At 40.6% G+C, this 17022-nt stretch overlaps 1 protein-coding gene across 1 annotated transcript in view; it reads left to right on the top strand.

The window, feature by feature from the left end:
* eefsec (eukaryotic elongation factor, selenocysteine-tRNA-specific) overlaps positions 1-17022 on the top strand; it is a 56697-nt gene that overhangs the window by 14527 nt on the left and 25148 nt on the right. The gene's annotated exons all lie outside the window — the stretch shown is intronic.

The following is a 17022-nucleotide window of genomic DNA, read 5'->3' as shown; positions in this document are numbered from 1 at the left end:
GTAGTACGATTTAGTCGGAAATTGTAATAAAGTGCCTTCAGTAATGGCGACATACATCAGTCTGGCTGGAAATACTTCAAGATGACGCTGTGAACAGTGCTTCTATCTTAGCAGGAATCTGAGGAAATTGGAGAGAGCAGGAGGAGCGGGAGTAAGAGGGGACACTGGAAGGTTTGTTCCCCTGAGTGACAGTCCTTTTAGTCTTATCTCCTCGCGTTCCTCTTATAGAAAAGGAGGCGGAGAGGGGGACAAAATATTCGTTTTGCTCGTCGTCTGTGTGTCTCTCCAATTTCGCTTTCTAGCAGCGCTCATTTGCCATCCATTTTTATTTCTTTTTTTTTTTTCCTATACAGGATGCCTTGCATAACTAATCAATCCTCATTGCACAGCTTAATATTATTCAGTCTAGTCAATTAAACATAATGTACATTCAATTGTCCGTTTGGTAAATGTGACTGTTATTGTTGTTTTGATGTGAAAAACGTTTCAAAAAAGATCAGCAGCGATCATTATCTTTGCAAAAGCAGTTTTTTGTTCCGAGACATTTTGAAGAAAAAAAACATTTTGACATTTTCATCCAATCATGAATCATATTATTTGAACGATCGTAACACACCGACCAATAAATACACAAACCAAAATCTATTATGATTGGAACCGCATAATTGAAAAATAACAATAATAATAAAAAAAAAAAAGATAAAGCTTAATATGCACTTTTTGTCAGTACTACTTAGGAAAAGATTATTAGGTGGATCCTCCTTGTCTTGATAAAGAACATCCTCTTTTCTCATTAAAGCGGACACGGGAGCGGCGGCTTCTCTCATCGATCTTAACATGCATGCTAATCCTGTTGTGTTTGTATGTGAGAGAAGCCTTCCGAGCTTCGGTGAGGGCGCTTGTGTAATCTGCTTCAAAGACTGTCGAGATTTTGGCGGGGGGCAGGGATGGAGGTGGGCTGGGGTGGGGGTGGGGGGCTGACACATAGGGAGGTTATGGGACGGAGCAATACACGTTATCCTGAGTGAGATCAACATGGCTGGGAAATTCATGGTTGCCGTTGATTTTGAGTGGCTGCGTGCACACTGGAACACAACAGGGTTCCTGGTATTGTTTGTGTTGCTTTTGGGAGAGTACAAAAAAAAAATCTTTCTACCAACTGGTACTCAGCTGTTTACTCTCGACTACATGTACATATTAAATCGCTGATTTTTTTTAATACTGAAAAAATATTAACCCTTTCGGGACAGCGGTTACTACAGTGGACAGCTTATCATGTTATCAGGTTACGGAGTGCATGAAAGGGTTAAAATGCTTGAAAGTGAAATGGTGGAAATAAAAAAATAAAAAAATAATGTTCACATCTGTTTTATGCTCACAAAAGCTGTCTATGCAAGTTCTCACATCATTGACAATCAAGACGTCTTTTGTCCCAAGATTATAAATAACTTCATTGATACTATCGTCATCATGCGTCATTCTGCTCTTTTCCACCCCCGAGTGTAAATCCAAATCCAGAGTCGCGCCGTTCCCTCACCACAGGTTCCCGTCCAGCACCACTTTTACAGCTGCCCTTAGTGATAACACCCAGACGTGATGATTTTCCATCCATACCGCCTTTAAGCGGGTAACCTCGAGTTCACCACAGTAGCTACGGGTCAACCTCTGAGCGGCCCAATGTTTACAGATGGGAAACGAGCGTCGATGTGCACAGATAACGGGGCCTGCTTCTCCCGAGACAAAGGAGCAGGCGGGGGGGGGGGGGGGGGGGGGTACCGTAATTGTCAAAGCTGAGGAGGAGGGCGACAGAACCGGTTTCAAATGTGTCTCAAGGCAGACGAGATTGAAAAGACTAATTAGCCGCCATTTGACTGATAAATGGCTGCAACATTAATTAGCAATTTAACCACTGGGGAGCCTCCTAACGGGCCCTCCTTGTATTAATGTCTCGTCCCAAATTACATTCTTGTAAGGTTTATTTGCCGCAACAAAACTGTAAAACTTTATTCGCATTGAACTGTTTTTGTTTTTTTTTTTTTGTTTTTTTTTTTTTTTGAGTACGATGTCGATAATCAGTGGCCGACAGGATTTGCCGATGCAACGTTATACGATTTTTACCCACCATCATGATATCTGTTTAACAAGAGAAGGGATCATTTGATGAGTCCAGTTCTAGCGCGTTATCAGGAACAAATGTAAACTTTGACATCCAATCGCAATCATGTTGTACATAAAAAACTAAAATAAAATCTTCAGAATAATGTAATTTTTTATTTAGTCACAAAATTGTCCACAGATTTTGATGTGACTTTGCAAATTATACCAGGTTAAGCAAAAAAAAAAAAAAAAAAAAGCTGTAATTATTCAGTCATTCAAACATTACTTTGATTATACCCATAGTTGTTAGCACTTGGTTTATAAAAACAAAGTAGCAGCAATCAGCTTTTATCTAGACCAGACATGGGAAACTGAAATGCTGGGGGGGGGGGGCACAATTTTTCATACGGACAAAACGCGAGCATGCATGCAAAATAAATCCAGCTACTTTTTACAGGTGCCAAAGTCCAAATTTTGGCATCGTGACAACACTTAACGACACAATATTGCGATTGTGATCTCCGGCTGATGAATCCATGACAGACGATGCGTGTCGAGAACATGCCAAAGAGCAGACACACGCGAGTGATAGAATCACACTCTCGCCTTCCAATGTAATTAGTTGTGATTAAAAAATGGTGGTCGTTTCATTTAATAGCACCGCCGCCTCTTTCAGTCCACCTTTCCCCATTTCCGGCATTGTTATCTCCCACCTGCCCAGCTGCGCAAATCTATTGTGATTTGTGATTGGGAATAAATGCACTATATGGTGTCTGTTCAACTTGGTTTATTGCAAAATGTTCGGAGTGAAATGAATGCTTGGAGCATTTATGCATGCCATTATCTTCCCGCGACTTATGTCCTTTTGCAAATCAAACTCGGGCTAATTAGCTGATCTGTTCTTAAATCTGCAAGGCGAAACCAAAATGCCAGAGTGAAAGAAAAGCCCATAAAGATTGCCATTGTTCCACCGTCACCGCTCGAATTGTCTTCATGTCTGCGCCTGTCTCAGCCGAAGCAGGAAGACAACAAAACAGCCATGCAAACGAGCGCTGCCAATTCAATAAAGCGGCATATTGATAAAGTGTTGCCATATCTCCGAGTCATTCACACGCGCTGACCAGCCAGCAATCACACCCGAAACCGGAGGGGCCGGTATTATCTTTGTCATCCTATTCGTCACCTTAGGACAAGCGGCGACGGTCATTGACAGTCACAATAACAGAAGATCATTACAGCTGAGCTCAGCAGTGCGGGTCAAAGTTCACCTGCGACGTCACCTCCAAAAATACGTTTGTCTGTTGTCGATTTCATCTTGTCGTTGTCTTCCTCTTTGAGGAGAGCAGAGGGCCCAGTATTTGTTTCTGATCTGGACACACATCGATTGGAAACTATGTTTTGTTCAATAAAGGCGTTGTATGATAGTGTACTGACCTTGAAAAAAAAAACATTCTTCTGAACATATCTTCATCTTTTTTTTTTTTTCAGGCTACTTCACAGAAAGTCAGAGCTTTTCGGCTTTTGAGTGTCATTTCGGAATGAATTTATAATGTACTATAATGTGATCTTTTCTAAACTTTTGAGGGCACAGTACAGGGCCGGAGTGGGACTCCCTTTCAGCCCTGGAGTTTCAGGGCTCAGACCAGACCACTTTAAGTTACCTTTTAAGAAAGATACATCATTTTGCACCCATTAATGTGTCAGTGGTGCATCTATATACATTTGTACTCCTTTCTGTTGCTCTTCCAATCTTTACTGCAACCTACTGATGACGTTTTATGATACTTTTAAGCCCATTGGCCATTTGTTTCACGCTTTGCAGTGGCATCTTGGTCTCATGATCTCAAAATGCGAAACGCATGATGAAGAGAGCTGTTGTATACCAATTGTAGTTGAAACCAGAAAATTGATCGGTCCGTTCCTGGATCAAACACTTGCTGGGAATTTTGCTGTTCAGCCCCATTTTAGCGAACAACTATCCGCACAAAATATACTGAAACATTCAACGGTGTTGGGACACGTCCACTCAAACGTTGAGAGGCCAAATGAAATTGGTTGTGCATTTTAGATTTACCTGGAAATTTCACCCGAAAGCTGTTGTCTCCGCATTGTTGCTGGCGTCCACGACACGAGAAGAAAACATGACTTTAGTTCTGCCTCATGTCTCAAGCATGACACAGACCAGAGAGAAACACCATTCAAACCTCATAGTTGAAAAAAAGCCAATGACATGGAGCCTCGTGGTTGTCCAAACCTAGCTGCAAACGCTCACGGGACTGCTGTAAATAATATCGGGAGGAGATGAGAGGAGAGGTCAGAGCCCCTCTAACTGTAAGGTGCCTGGGGGATGTGGTGCCATACAAATACAATTGACTTGACACCAGAAACCACCGAACTAAATGCATATCGATGCAAAATGGTTACAACCTTGACCCTGGCTAGAAACAAGGTGCTTGTCTTTTGCTTTTCATAAGGGTATTTGTTTCAGCTTCATCAGAAGCGCCGAAGGTAGACTTTGAGGGGGAAATGTTTGTTCTGCGTTTGGCTAGCTCGCTAGCTTTCTGTTTGTCCATATCGAGCGAGGTATGTTTAATTCCGCTTGACTATAATCTACCTGTAGATTGTTAACAGCAGAATGCTGGTGTTATTTGAAATAAAGGAGAAAACAATTTGAACAATATAATGGAGATTAAAAAAAAACCCTCTTCCAAGGTCTTCAATTGACACTATTCTAAAACGGTTCGTAACTGTATTTGCTTGTTGTCTCTCTGTAGTTCTGTCTCTGTCTGAAGCCCCCACCCAAGTCGCAGTTCAAATCTCATTGAGTATACAAAAAATAAAATAAAAATGGAACTTTTGGTGTTTGACCGGAACAATGCAACTTCCTGTGGACCATGTGACTTCTAAATTTTAAAACACACACACTTATGGAATTTTCTTTATTTTCCAGAGAGGCTAATCTGTTAAGGTAACCTGGATTCAAGGCGATACGTTCTTCAACAGCTAAGGAGAGTCCATTTGCCTTGATTCAACTTTGCGCGGCGCTTATCATAGCATAAATGCTACTTTATGACCTCAGCTCCATTGTTTTAGCATAGGAGCGTTTAATGGTTGTAAAGGGAAAACGTTTTCGCGATCTTTGCGGTTCTCCACTGAGTATTCCACTTGTGTCAAATTTTCAAACCCACAATACCCTCCAAGTCACTTCTGTCAAAGCAAACACAAGGATATCAGATTAAGAGGTATTTATTGTACCCTGAGGGTTCTATAATGTTCTGTAATGGCCCAATGTATACAGAACCAATCGTGGACTGACAGCCAGGGACAATGGAGTTCTGATGGCTTTGGGCCGGGGCTAATGGGGTCCCCACGGTGACTCCGGTTGTATGCGCGAGCCGTCTGAAAGCGCAGCGCTGGCAGGCTGACCCAAACACTGCCTTGATGAGGCTTTTAGAAGAGCAGAGTGACTGACGGAGGTTTAGAAGAGATGTGACACTGCAGCCTGTGGTGCTGCTGTTTATGTATGTCTGCAAGCCCTCCCAAATCCGTGTTTATGATAACAGTGGCCCGCCGCCCATCTGATATGGTTGCCGCGCTTGGTAAGGGACAAGTCCTGCGAGATGGCAACACAGACACGAAAGACCACGTTAGAGAGAGAGAGACACAAAAAGGAACGTCAAACGAGGGACACGGGTCTTAAATAGGTGCAAACGCTCTTGTTCATCGGTCTCGAAACTCTTTACTCCTTGTCTCGTACTTTGTTTGAGCTGAAAGTAGAACGCCTCTCACAGTAATCCCCTCTTCCCGTTTCTTTAATGTAATCCCCCCACACCCCCACCCAATTTTTTTTTTTTGGCCCTTCGGTTGTCTTCCTTCCTAATTAGCTCATATCCCTCTGCTTTGCCAGAGCCGGGGCGATGACATGCACACGGCACAGCCCCAAATCAAATATATGCACATGTGTGTGCCTTTAAAAGCTTCCCAAGACACGCACACAAGAACACACACACACACACACACACACACACACACACACACACACACACACACACACACACGCACACACACACACCGGTCCACGAAGGATCTGTGTACCTTTGTTACTTGCACTTATCTGCCCTTTTTTAATTTGGGAATTCAGAGCAGAAAATACGAAGGATGGGGCTTTGATTTATTGACCTAAAAATCATTGATGTATTGATATATTGTATGATAATAAACATTGATCTGATTTTTTTTTTTTACCACAGAGAAGAGTGTTATTAACCCCAAAAATGTGTTTATAAAATCACTAGTCTAAACTTTCTATAATATTAAACATTCTGATTAATATTGTATTTGTGGAATATGAATTCAGCATCAACATTCACCATATTTAACCATGTCAGGAGGGCTCAGGTACCCTGAGCTCTGTCATTTTCAGTCGGCAGCAAGCGGCAAAATGGCCGCCTTCTGAGACCGACAAAAAAAAAAAAAAAAAAAAAAAAAAAACTGAAAAAGACATTCTGTTGAGTTAGATTTGTATTGTAATTACAATTCAAATTGACATGCTGATTCCAAAATGGGACTCCGCAAAAATGACTAAGTACAGTTCGGTTGTATTCATCTTTTTTGGAAGTTCCACACAGTTGCATTTAATCATCAAGAATTGTTTGTTTTGTAAACCTTTCTTTTGGTAAAATGTTTGTTTTACTTGTGTGCAAAACATTTCAATGGAATCATGAAGTGCATTTGTTGTTTTCATTTTTCTCTACTTAAGTGCAGTTTTAAAGTTAAAACTGATCTGCTAAGCTCTTTCTAGCATTGTGTCCCTCTCGGGAAGCGACAAACACAAAAGTCAGTCTATTGTTTCGAGAATACCTCTGCGACCGTGTCAATCAAAAGTGAGCGCAGAGCTCTTGGATGCTGTTGGATGTTGAGGCGTTTTTTTTTTTTTTTTTTTTTTTTTTTTTTTGCGGGTGACTGCATTTTTGTCCAGTTGCTTCATAGTTGCTTCAAGTTTAGCTCACTTGTCCTTGATCACTAAAGTCCTATCAAAGGAAAACTGCTTTCCCAAGTTCATATTTCAAATATTTGAATGGCATTACGCAGCTTTCGTTTATTTTTCTAATAATCCCTTGAGGCAACCGCAAGACTGTTTACTCCCTTTGATTTGCAGTCCTGTTACTTTTGACTGCGAGTGTTAATTAACCTTCAAATGAAGAAATTACAGCAGGCGCACAAACGAGCCGCCGCGCCGCGCGCGTACCGACGCAACAATAGATCAGAGCCGTTTTTTTTTTTCCCCCTGCCTGGTTTTCATCTGAGATCTCCCCGCATGTGTCTTTCTCTCTCTCACTTTACTTTACTTTCCATCTTCTGACACACACATGAGACAACATGCCAGTCTGCATTTCTTCTTCAGTCCTCATTTCTTTTTGCGCACCAAAGTCTCCGCTAAATTCGCCATCCTTTCAACTTCTGTCGGTGGGTAAAAAAAAATAAAACATGAAAGGTTCAAACACAACAGCTATCTGTTTTCTGTTCAGAAGCACTTAATCTCCTTTTTTCGCCCCTTTCGCGTGCGCCGCTTGTTCCTTCTATATGTCGTTCACGTGGGCCTCTTCTTTTTTCTTTTTTTTTTTTGTTCCTCCCTCGCATAGCTGCTCTGACATTCTATTATTTTGATTATAGCCTCTCATTAGCTGCTCTGTTTAATTAAAAGAGCTCATTCATATGAAAATGGGAGGCAGATAGTGATTTTTCTTTCCTGGAAACAATCGCTAACCTTTTACAGGAGACTCTTAATTGGAAGGCTTTTTGATTGGTTTAAACATACGTAGTGCACGTACAGACATCGGGAAAACCTGCTTGTTCCCCCCCCCCCCTTTTAATATAACGGGCTATTTTCCTCACAGAACAATGATTAAAAAGAAACTTTATTTCTAGTGCATGTGTTCTCTTTTGAGTGGGCCGACAGGCTAATTCAGGCAGTGTTTACACCCCCCCCCCCAAAATGACTCCCACCAGGCCTTTGTCTCCTCTATTTTCCCTTTATCACACGCCAATCTTCCCGCGTGTTTATCATCAGGTGTGTGTATATAGCCTCATTGCGCAGTGCGGAGGACAATAACGGAGACGAAGGCGGCCAATAGAGGGTGACTGATGGTGCAAGCTCGCTGATCCCTTTGTCATCTTTCTTATTATTATTCACCATCTGCGCCTTTACCGAGCGTCAAATCTGCATTTCATGATGTGACAATTCCAAATGAATTGTGTCTGCCTGCAAGACATCCATCATACTATTGGGCAAATAATCGCACGTTTCGAACGAAGTACCGTTTCAAACGTATGCGGTGGAACTTTGGCTTTCGTCATCAGTCCTTTGCAGAAAGTCTGATGAAAATTGAGAACAAAAAAATCCTCAGGGAAATAATGTAAAGCTAATTAATTTTCCCAAAAACATAAACATATTAACAAAAATATATTTCATAGAGCTTTTGCGGGGAAAAAAAGTGTGAAATAAAGATCGATGATTAATGATTAGAAAGATGAACATCTTTAACCCTTTTCGGGGACAGCGGTTACTGCAGTGGACAGCTTATCATGTTATCAGTTTACAGGGAGCATGAAAGGGTTTTAATATTGCGATTGAGATTTAATAAGAGATCTTTTTTTTTTTCAAGGTCCACTTTGCATGTAGTTTAAAAAAAAATAAAAACGAGCAATAATTTCACCCGTATTACAATTGAAGGTATAGTGGTACATCTACTTATGAAATTAATTGGTTCTGGAAGAAATTTACTAAGTAGAAAATTTTGTAAGTAGAGACACGTTTTCCATGTAAATGCCCTAATTCGTTCCAAGCCCCCCCCCCCCAAAATTCAGACATAAATGTTTTTTAAAGCATAAAAATGCATCAAAGTATGTAACAAATACATGCTCCAATTAGATTATTGCACAATAAATGAGAGTTGTGCATAATGTAAAAAACAAAGAATATAGTAAAGAATAAAAATGATGGTCATTTAATTTTTAACTGCCTCCTCATCGTTTTTTGCCCTCTTTAGTCCTCTTTAGTCACTCTCAGAAGTGGTTTTTGTCTGGCGTTTTGTAAAGAACTGATCCAAGGATGTTTGCTTTTGTCGGCTTTTAACAATCCTTCGAAAATGTGCAAGGCAAACATCAGCATAGTGAGCAATCGCCCAACTAGTGAATATTTTTTCTGGGTGATTCACATTTACGTAAAACTATCGGAACACCTTGTGGCCCGAGGGGTGAATGACAAGGACGCTGCATAGACACATACCTATCCATCTAGCACAACTTCTTATTGTGAGAAGTTGACCTTGGACATTTCTTTCCTCTGGGAAAATAAAGCCGCAAGCAACATCATTGCGACTCGAATTTAGTGTGAGATGAAACTTTTATAAATCTTCTAAATATAGACCATCACATTGAAAATATTTTCACAGATTTGCACATGAGCGGGAATTATTTTATTCCTGGCTGGCTTTCTCAATGTTTACTTGTGTGTGTGTTGCAAATTGGATTTATCTTTGAGCCATCTCGAGAAAATTGAGATTCCCTGCACAGTTAATTTGCACCAACATTTTCGTGGAATGAAACGGGGAATGCTGAGAGTTCACGCAATGACGTGATTGTTCTTGTGCTTCGACATTACATAAAGTCCAACCAAAAGTAAGCAGTTAGGACACAAATGTGTCCTAATTGGATTTTTGTGATATCCTTTGAGTGCAACTGTTTCTCGGAACTTGTGTAATCCACATCAAATCAAATAGTGATGAGGGCTTTTGGTTTGCATCCTCGTTTGCAGTTGTCACTATCTTTTTATTGTATTTCAAAAATATGATTGTATTCAGTGTGAAAGGCTAAAAGAGCAGAACCAGTTCATCCGTTCTCCACATATCACGATTTTCTTCTTCTAAAATATGGTTTGCTACTCTTATAAAGGGTGCATACATAAAAAAAAACAAAAAACAACAGGTGTCAAGCTCAAGGCTCGGGGGCCAGATGTGGCCCGCCACATCATTTTAAGTGGCCCGCGAAGGCAAATCAAAGATGACAACTCCCACGATTCTTGCTAAAATCTTTACCAAAATTTCAGATTTTCACATGTAATAAATCAGTGACATATTGTAAGCATTTTCTTGTGACCAAATACCTCATTCCAGTTACTTAAATAATAGTTGAATAAAATTGTATTCTTCTTCTTTATATAGTTTCAGTCATAAGGGCCCTCCAAGGGAAATGGTCACTACAATCACCTGTGACAAAAATGAGTTTGACACCCCCGCCCTTAAACTATAAACATGGCACTTGATTACAAAAAAAAAAGAAATGCCTTGCAATAAAATGCAAAATATGCAGGTGTAAAAACTGAGAGGAAAGAGTATTTACACTCGGTTCCATCCACTTGCTTTTTTGATTCTGTGTCTGTCGTGTGTTTTTCTAAGCAGATTATACAATTTACTGGGGTTGGTGGGGCCTCGATCTCGTCGTCTCTTTACTGCTGGCGGGCCTAAGGCTTAAGTGTAGTGTCCCACGGAAATGAGCCATTAAAATTGAGGATGTATTTATTTTTTCTGCTTCCCCTTTTCCTTCTTCGCATTTGGCACGGGCTACGGGAGTCAGGCAGACTGTTTGGGAATGATTTGGGGGGGACAGGACAACACCCATTACAGCCTGTTCCTTGATTATTATGGCTTTTATATTTTATCAGTAATATCTGGAGGCAGAGTTGAGTGTCCTGAACGCTTCCTCTGTGTCCAGACGGTAGTTAAAGCATGGAAGTGGCGCTCCTGTTCTCACAGACAGACGCTGCGCAATGAAAGCAAAACCTGATTAAGTGAATATTGGCCACTCTGAATGAGTTTGTCATCCTGTGTGTTGTGAAACAGGCAGATCTGAATCCCTTCGTTTTGCACTCAGGCTGCACTACAACAAGGATAAACTCACAGTCTCATTTGTGTCTGACATTTGGTCTTGCCTTCTAAGCTAGCCAAAATATTTTCGCAAGCACTGGCCTGTATTAACCGAAATTCTCCACGACCGAACTTGGGCACTTGGGTCTAGAGTGCAACCAGCACGAGAGACAAACAGAGATGGTGTGAGTGAGGACGAGAAAAACAGCAGAGCTAAAGTTAACAACAACAACAACAACAAAATGCTATTGGAAATTGTGATTGGCCGGTAACTTTAAAGAGTCACCAGCCACGTTGGCTGGTCTTCTACAAACTTAATTTAGAATCCTGGTTGCAACACTTCGAGGAATGGATATTTCAACTAGCCAAAAACTAAAAATAAAACGGCATAAAACTGTTCACTTAGCTCACTGAGTGATTTACAGTTGTCGTAGTTGGTCAGTATGACTTTGTTATACTGCCCCCGGTGGCCAAGTCACACACGCCAGAAGCAGTGGCAATTAATGAATCATTATGCAGATGCTGTTTAATTCTTTCCCTTCTATTATTTAATGAATAAGGACATTACAATTTTTGTTGGGGGGGGGGGTTGAGCGGGGTACAGGATGAACTGGATTAATCTCGTTTTCATTCATTTCAATGGAGAAAGATGATTTGTGATCCAACTGTTTTGAGTTACAGGCATAATCACGGAATGAAACAAAATTATATCTCAAGGCACCACTGTACATATTCTCAATGGGACAGTTTCTTTTGACCAACCAGATTTAAAATTCCCCTCACAGACTATGTCAGCAATTTTGCACCTTTCATTGGTTGGTCAGAGCAAGCCAAACAAGTCTGTAGTGATCTGCTCGCATACTGTATAGATTTGATAATCTGCATCTCAGGTGGGTATAATCTATTTTATTACATATTCTGATCATGTCAGCACATAAATATTGGTTCTGAGCTGCTGCAGATGATTTATTTGGCCCGGACGCATGCTGCTAAGTCATGTTTTGTTGTTTCGTATCATTGTTACGTGATAGTGGTGCTATTACAAAATGGTTCAAGGCGGGTAATTCCCCACAGAAGAAGGCCCTTGTTCCAAAGGCACGTAGAACGTCACTCTGTGATACAGACGGGCCGGGCCACCTTTGTTGCCAAGTGCAGGTTGCTTTTTTGAGGTGAGGGATCTGGTCGAGTTTACCGGTGAGGTGTGATCTTTTGACTACAAAGAGGCCACCGTTGGTGCGCGGTGCACATTTTTGACGTCAGCTGCCACGGGGGGAGATAAGGTGACACTTCCCACGGCCACAATGGGGGGGCGTGGAAGGTCAGAGCCCGAGCAGGGACTCAGATGAGTGGTGCACAAGCACCCATGCTGAGTTTAGCCACAACAAAGGAATTTGTCGCATGTCAAGACACAGCCAAAAAGAAAGAAAAAGTGGGTCACTTTCTGTTCTTCTGGATCCCCCAATTGAAAAAATTGACCTCGTTTTATCCCTGCTCACAAATAAGTTTCTGTTTTGTCGTCTTTTTTTTTTTTTGTGTTTTTTTATGTGGTTATTGCTTTTCAAATGTATCATTTTCTAGGGCTTGTCGTCATTACGGTAGCGGGTGAGGTGGAGCTCAGACCACCTGATTGTGGTCAGGCCGGTGTACACCTTGGACCGGTCCTAAGTTAAGCGCAAGTTTTCACAACCATCGTGGTCCTTTTGCAAATAATCTTAATCATATCCCCTCCATACTCATTGTCTTGCTGCTTTTTGAAAATATTTTCTCAAAGCCGTACTATATTATTGTTATTAGTATATATTTGAGTATTACATATTTTCATGACATTTTCATTTTCCATGGTAAATAGCAGGATAGCTTCATAAAATACATTCTACACGGCGAATACAGTCAATGTAACCCGCTCTAATGTTCAGTCATCCAAAAATAATGCAGCTGAGTTTTTGTTGTTGTTATATTAAAAAAGAAAAATGGAGACAGAGATTTTTTTTTTCTTGAATTTTCCAAACGGGCCAATTTGACCCCCAACATAACAGCGGGGTTAGGTCACATTACGATCACCTGTCGAACTGCAGTGCAACAGTAGCCGCGGACGAAGTTCAGTCACAAAATACCGTCTAATCAAATGCAAGTCCCACTTATTACGTTTCGCTGTTCCACACGTTGAAAGAAGAGCACGAGAGATCAAATGTGGTATTGTTTTGAAAACAATGAATCCACCTGTGCTGCATGATACTAATAACAGATTGGGGTCCTATTTGGGGGCGGGGAATTGCTGATGTGATGAATACAAACAGATGTAACAGATGTACTATCAACATCTACTGCATGGCTGAACACGCTTGCTACTTGCTGCGTTTTCTGTAAACATTCAGTGAATTGAGTCAAGTCAATGTTTATTTTTCTATTTTAATGCCCCGTGGCCGAGAATATTTGTTTTCTCCCCGCCTCATGTATTTCCTTTTTTTAGTTTTTGCAAAATATCAAGCTGATACTGACTTTGAAAATAGCAAAAACCCCAAATGACACTCCCTCCGTGACCTTAAATAACACAATGGATTTTTTTTTACTTTTACCGTTTCGATAAAATTGAATTACAACGGTTATCAACACGAGTTTGACTTTGTCCGCCCTACTGTATTCGTTTTGAAAGCTTTTCCTCATGAATCAACTTATTGCGTCTCGTGTCCTGATGTTTTGAATGTGAGCCTTCTGTTTTTAATTATCAGTGGTTGTCATACATTTTATACCAAGTACTGCCTCCCATGAAAAAAAAAAAAATCAAAAAAAAAATCCTTCACACTCCTAAATGAGACCATCATAATTAAATGACGATTCAGTTAAAATTTTTACGACATAAAGTGAAAGAAAAACTGCTTGAATAAATATTGAACCAGCTCTTTCACATTAAATTAAATTGTTGTGTACTTTAAAATGAAATACAAATCGACCGTACTCAAATGTACTGTATTTGAAAAAAAATGTTCTGTACTGAATATTTGGAAAAGTTGGCTAAATTATTAACTTTCATTCTTATATGTTTGATTGTGTATCATTTTTAAATTTACTTTTAAATTTTATTTATATTTAATTTGGTGATTCTTTTGCATACCATGAGAGAAAACCCGCATACTGCTGATGGCATTCGTATCACACTTTGACAATAACAGAACTAGAAGAGTGATATCACCTTTTGGTGGTTTCTCTAGTGTTACAAAAACTTTTTAAATCAATAATTATTCTTGTGACTTGCTGCTAAGGCTGTACGATCGTAATTTGAATCTGGACCACTTTGTTTCAACCTTCACCAACAGTGCACGGATCTTAATCACGAAATGTACGCATTTGCAGGAATTTGACGATGCCACAGGTGTCCCACTTTAGAATCCAATATTGTTCAGCCTACTTTCTGCCGCGTGTCACCGAAACTCACAATTCTCCCACGAAAAGTCTGGACCCGCACCAACATGAACACATTTCTTCTTCAGCCCGCTCGCCGCCCCTCCTCAACCTTTCATGGAAATCGCTTATTAGGATTGTTTTGCATAATGCCGTTCGCTAACAAAGGTTGATGAAAATGTAACCTCCCCGCGTCAGCTGCCTGTGAAAACACCGCGGGCAAATTTTGATGAGATTTGAGAGCGTCTCACTGCACTGATTGCTAACACGGGAGCGGACACGTGCAGATATTTACAATCAAGTCGCACTGCTTTGATCCATCAGTCCAGTCCATCGAGCCTTTCAAACTTCACCCGTATCGCAGCTTCCGCCAGAGGGAGGTGGCTAGTTCAAGTGTAATCTCGCAGTCTAATGACGTTCCGCCGCCATTAAGGCCGAACGTGATCATTTCACAGCTACCGCAACAAAACCGGCGGACGGCCCTTCCGATTCACTGAAACGCACCAAAATTCTCCTCGTCTCGAGCGATGCGGCGCAGGGCATCGAGTGGCGCGGGTCAGAGGCCATTTTAAAGAAGCACTACATGTTAAACCTGCTTGACATCTTCGGTATCCATTACCGCAGAGAGCAAAAGCGAGAGTGGAACCGGGGAGATGAGATCAATAGAGCCCGAATGCGGGATTGATTCGGGCTTTTAGATCTTCCAGATTAGTGCCTCAACCAGAGACAAATATGGAGGCTTATTCATGCGAGCGTCGTGACAGTCTCGACTAAGTGTTCGTAGAGTGATTAAAGCCCCATATCACACTGATGCTCAAGATTTAGAAAGTGGACGATGGGAGCTGGATTTACTCAAAATCATCCAGGACAATAATAGCCGCACGAATTTGCACTGAAGATTTAATACTTATCTTTTCAATGGTCAGTCAGTCGACCAGATATTGACATGAGATGGGACGTGTGTTTGCAGTGAAAGGCTGAATGAGGTTTTCAGTTCTCAGTGTGACATGCTGGGGGATTATTTTTATTTTTTTGCTTGACATTGTGCACGTTTTTTTTTTCCCCTTGACATTGTGCACGTTTTTTTTTTTTTTTTTTTGGTCAGCGCATCATTCAATCAGAGGCTTTGGAGATGTTTTATCCCGATCGAAATCCATTCATGAGGAGGGGAAGGGGCGAGAGAAAACCGTTACCTGATCGAACATTTTTCTGAGCGACTAGTCATTATTTTTTATGACTATTCGACTAATTTCAATAAAAATGTCCTTCATTTTCATCTTTGTTAAAGAATGAATTTCGTCATACAGAAGAAAGATCAGTCATTTAGGAATGATAGTTTATTACAAAATGGTTAGTTTTTATCTCGCACTTCGCAAACCCTCCGTATATTAAATAAAATTAAAGTCAATGCTAATAAAAGCCAAAATAAATGAAAAGTCTTCCAAAAAATAAGTAATAAAAAACAAACCTGCTCTCAGAACTAACTGAATTAAAAAGAAAAAAGTCAAAACCAAATTAAAAACTAAGTATGATGACACATCCAAAATAATGACCATTAAAATAATAGCCAGTGGTGCGCATAAGAATTTTGGTGTCGTCCTCATTTTTTTCCTGACACACCAACCTCATGAATGAACTTATAGACTTACAGCGCGTCTGGGCACGATTTACCATTAATATATGTGTAGATATGCAATTTAATATTCAATTTTCTATGCTCACAGGCACCTGCGCACCACTTTTGTGTCACTGAAATGAAGGTGATACGCTGGCCATTTTTACCATTGGAACTGTTTGTGAGTGTCTGGCGAACGTCTTTGCAACCTTTTAAATCATTGAACGAGCCGAGCAAATCTTTAAAAGCAGGCACAATGAGGATTCTTACATTCATCGTCAATATATTTGGAAAAAAAAACTAGCAAAGTGGCTATTTGGAGGCCACCGCTGTTGAAATTCACTCGCCTTTGGTGTGTTGGCAGGTGTCAAGATGTCAAGCCCTTCTAAAAGCGCTTTGACATGAGCACCCTTTGGTCTCCCTTGACTTCCTTTCAATCAGATTTCAAACCAACTCTGGGCCGGTTCAACAATGGTGACTTTAATTTTCCGTTCGCATGACGCCTGATAGCAGCACATCTAAAGCTATGAGGATCATTCTGTCAACCCTTTTTTGTGATCTCTATTATTGGTTGCTCTATTGTAGCCTAATAGATTGTCCGGGCAATTATGAAAGCTTTTAACATATCCCAGTTTAGCTTCACAGACAGAAATGTTTTTAGATCTTGACATGATCCATTTTCTGTTCTATTAGAAGCATGTTCTATGACTCTATCGTTGTTAAAAGTAAAATGTCGTGTAATAAGCCCATTTCACAATGTGCGCCGCTCACAAAGAGAAGCCCCAAATCGGATGCTAGCACTTTTAGCGTGCGTACGTAATTAGCAGCTCCCAGCTTTCTAATTAGGCTTTTTAATCACATTCCGGTGATATTATTTCATCACTTACCGAGTGCCTTTATCAAACTCTTGCACATGCAGTATTTATTATGGGAAGAAAAGAGGTGTTAATTCTCTTTAATGCTTCCAGTCCCAGTGACGGCGATTGA

Source organism: Hippocampus comes, unplaced genomic scaffold (assembly GCF_001891065.2).
Source record: "Hippocampus comes isolate QL1 unplaced genomic scaffold, H_comes_QL1_v1.1 scaffold68, whole genome shotgun sequence".
NCBI lineage: Eukaryota > Metazoa > Chordata > Actinopteri > Syngnathiformes > Syngnathidae > Hippocampus > Hippocampus comes.
The sequence above is the reverse complement of the archived record's forward strand: the minus strand, read 5'-3'. Positions and strand labels throughout refer to the sequence as shown.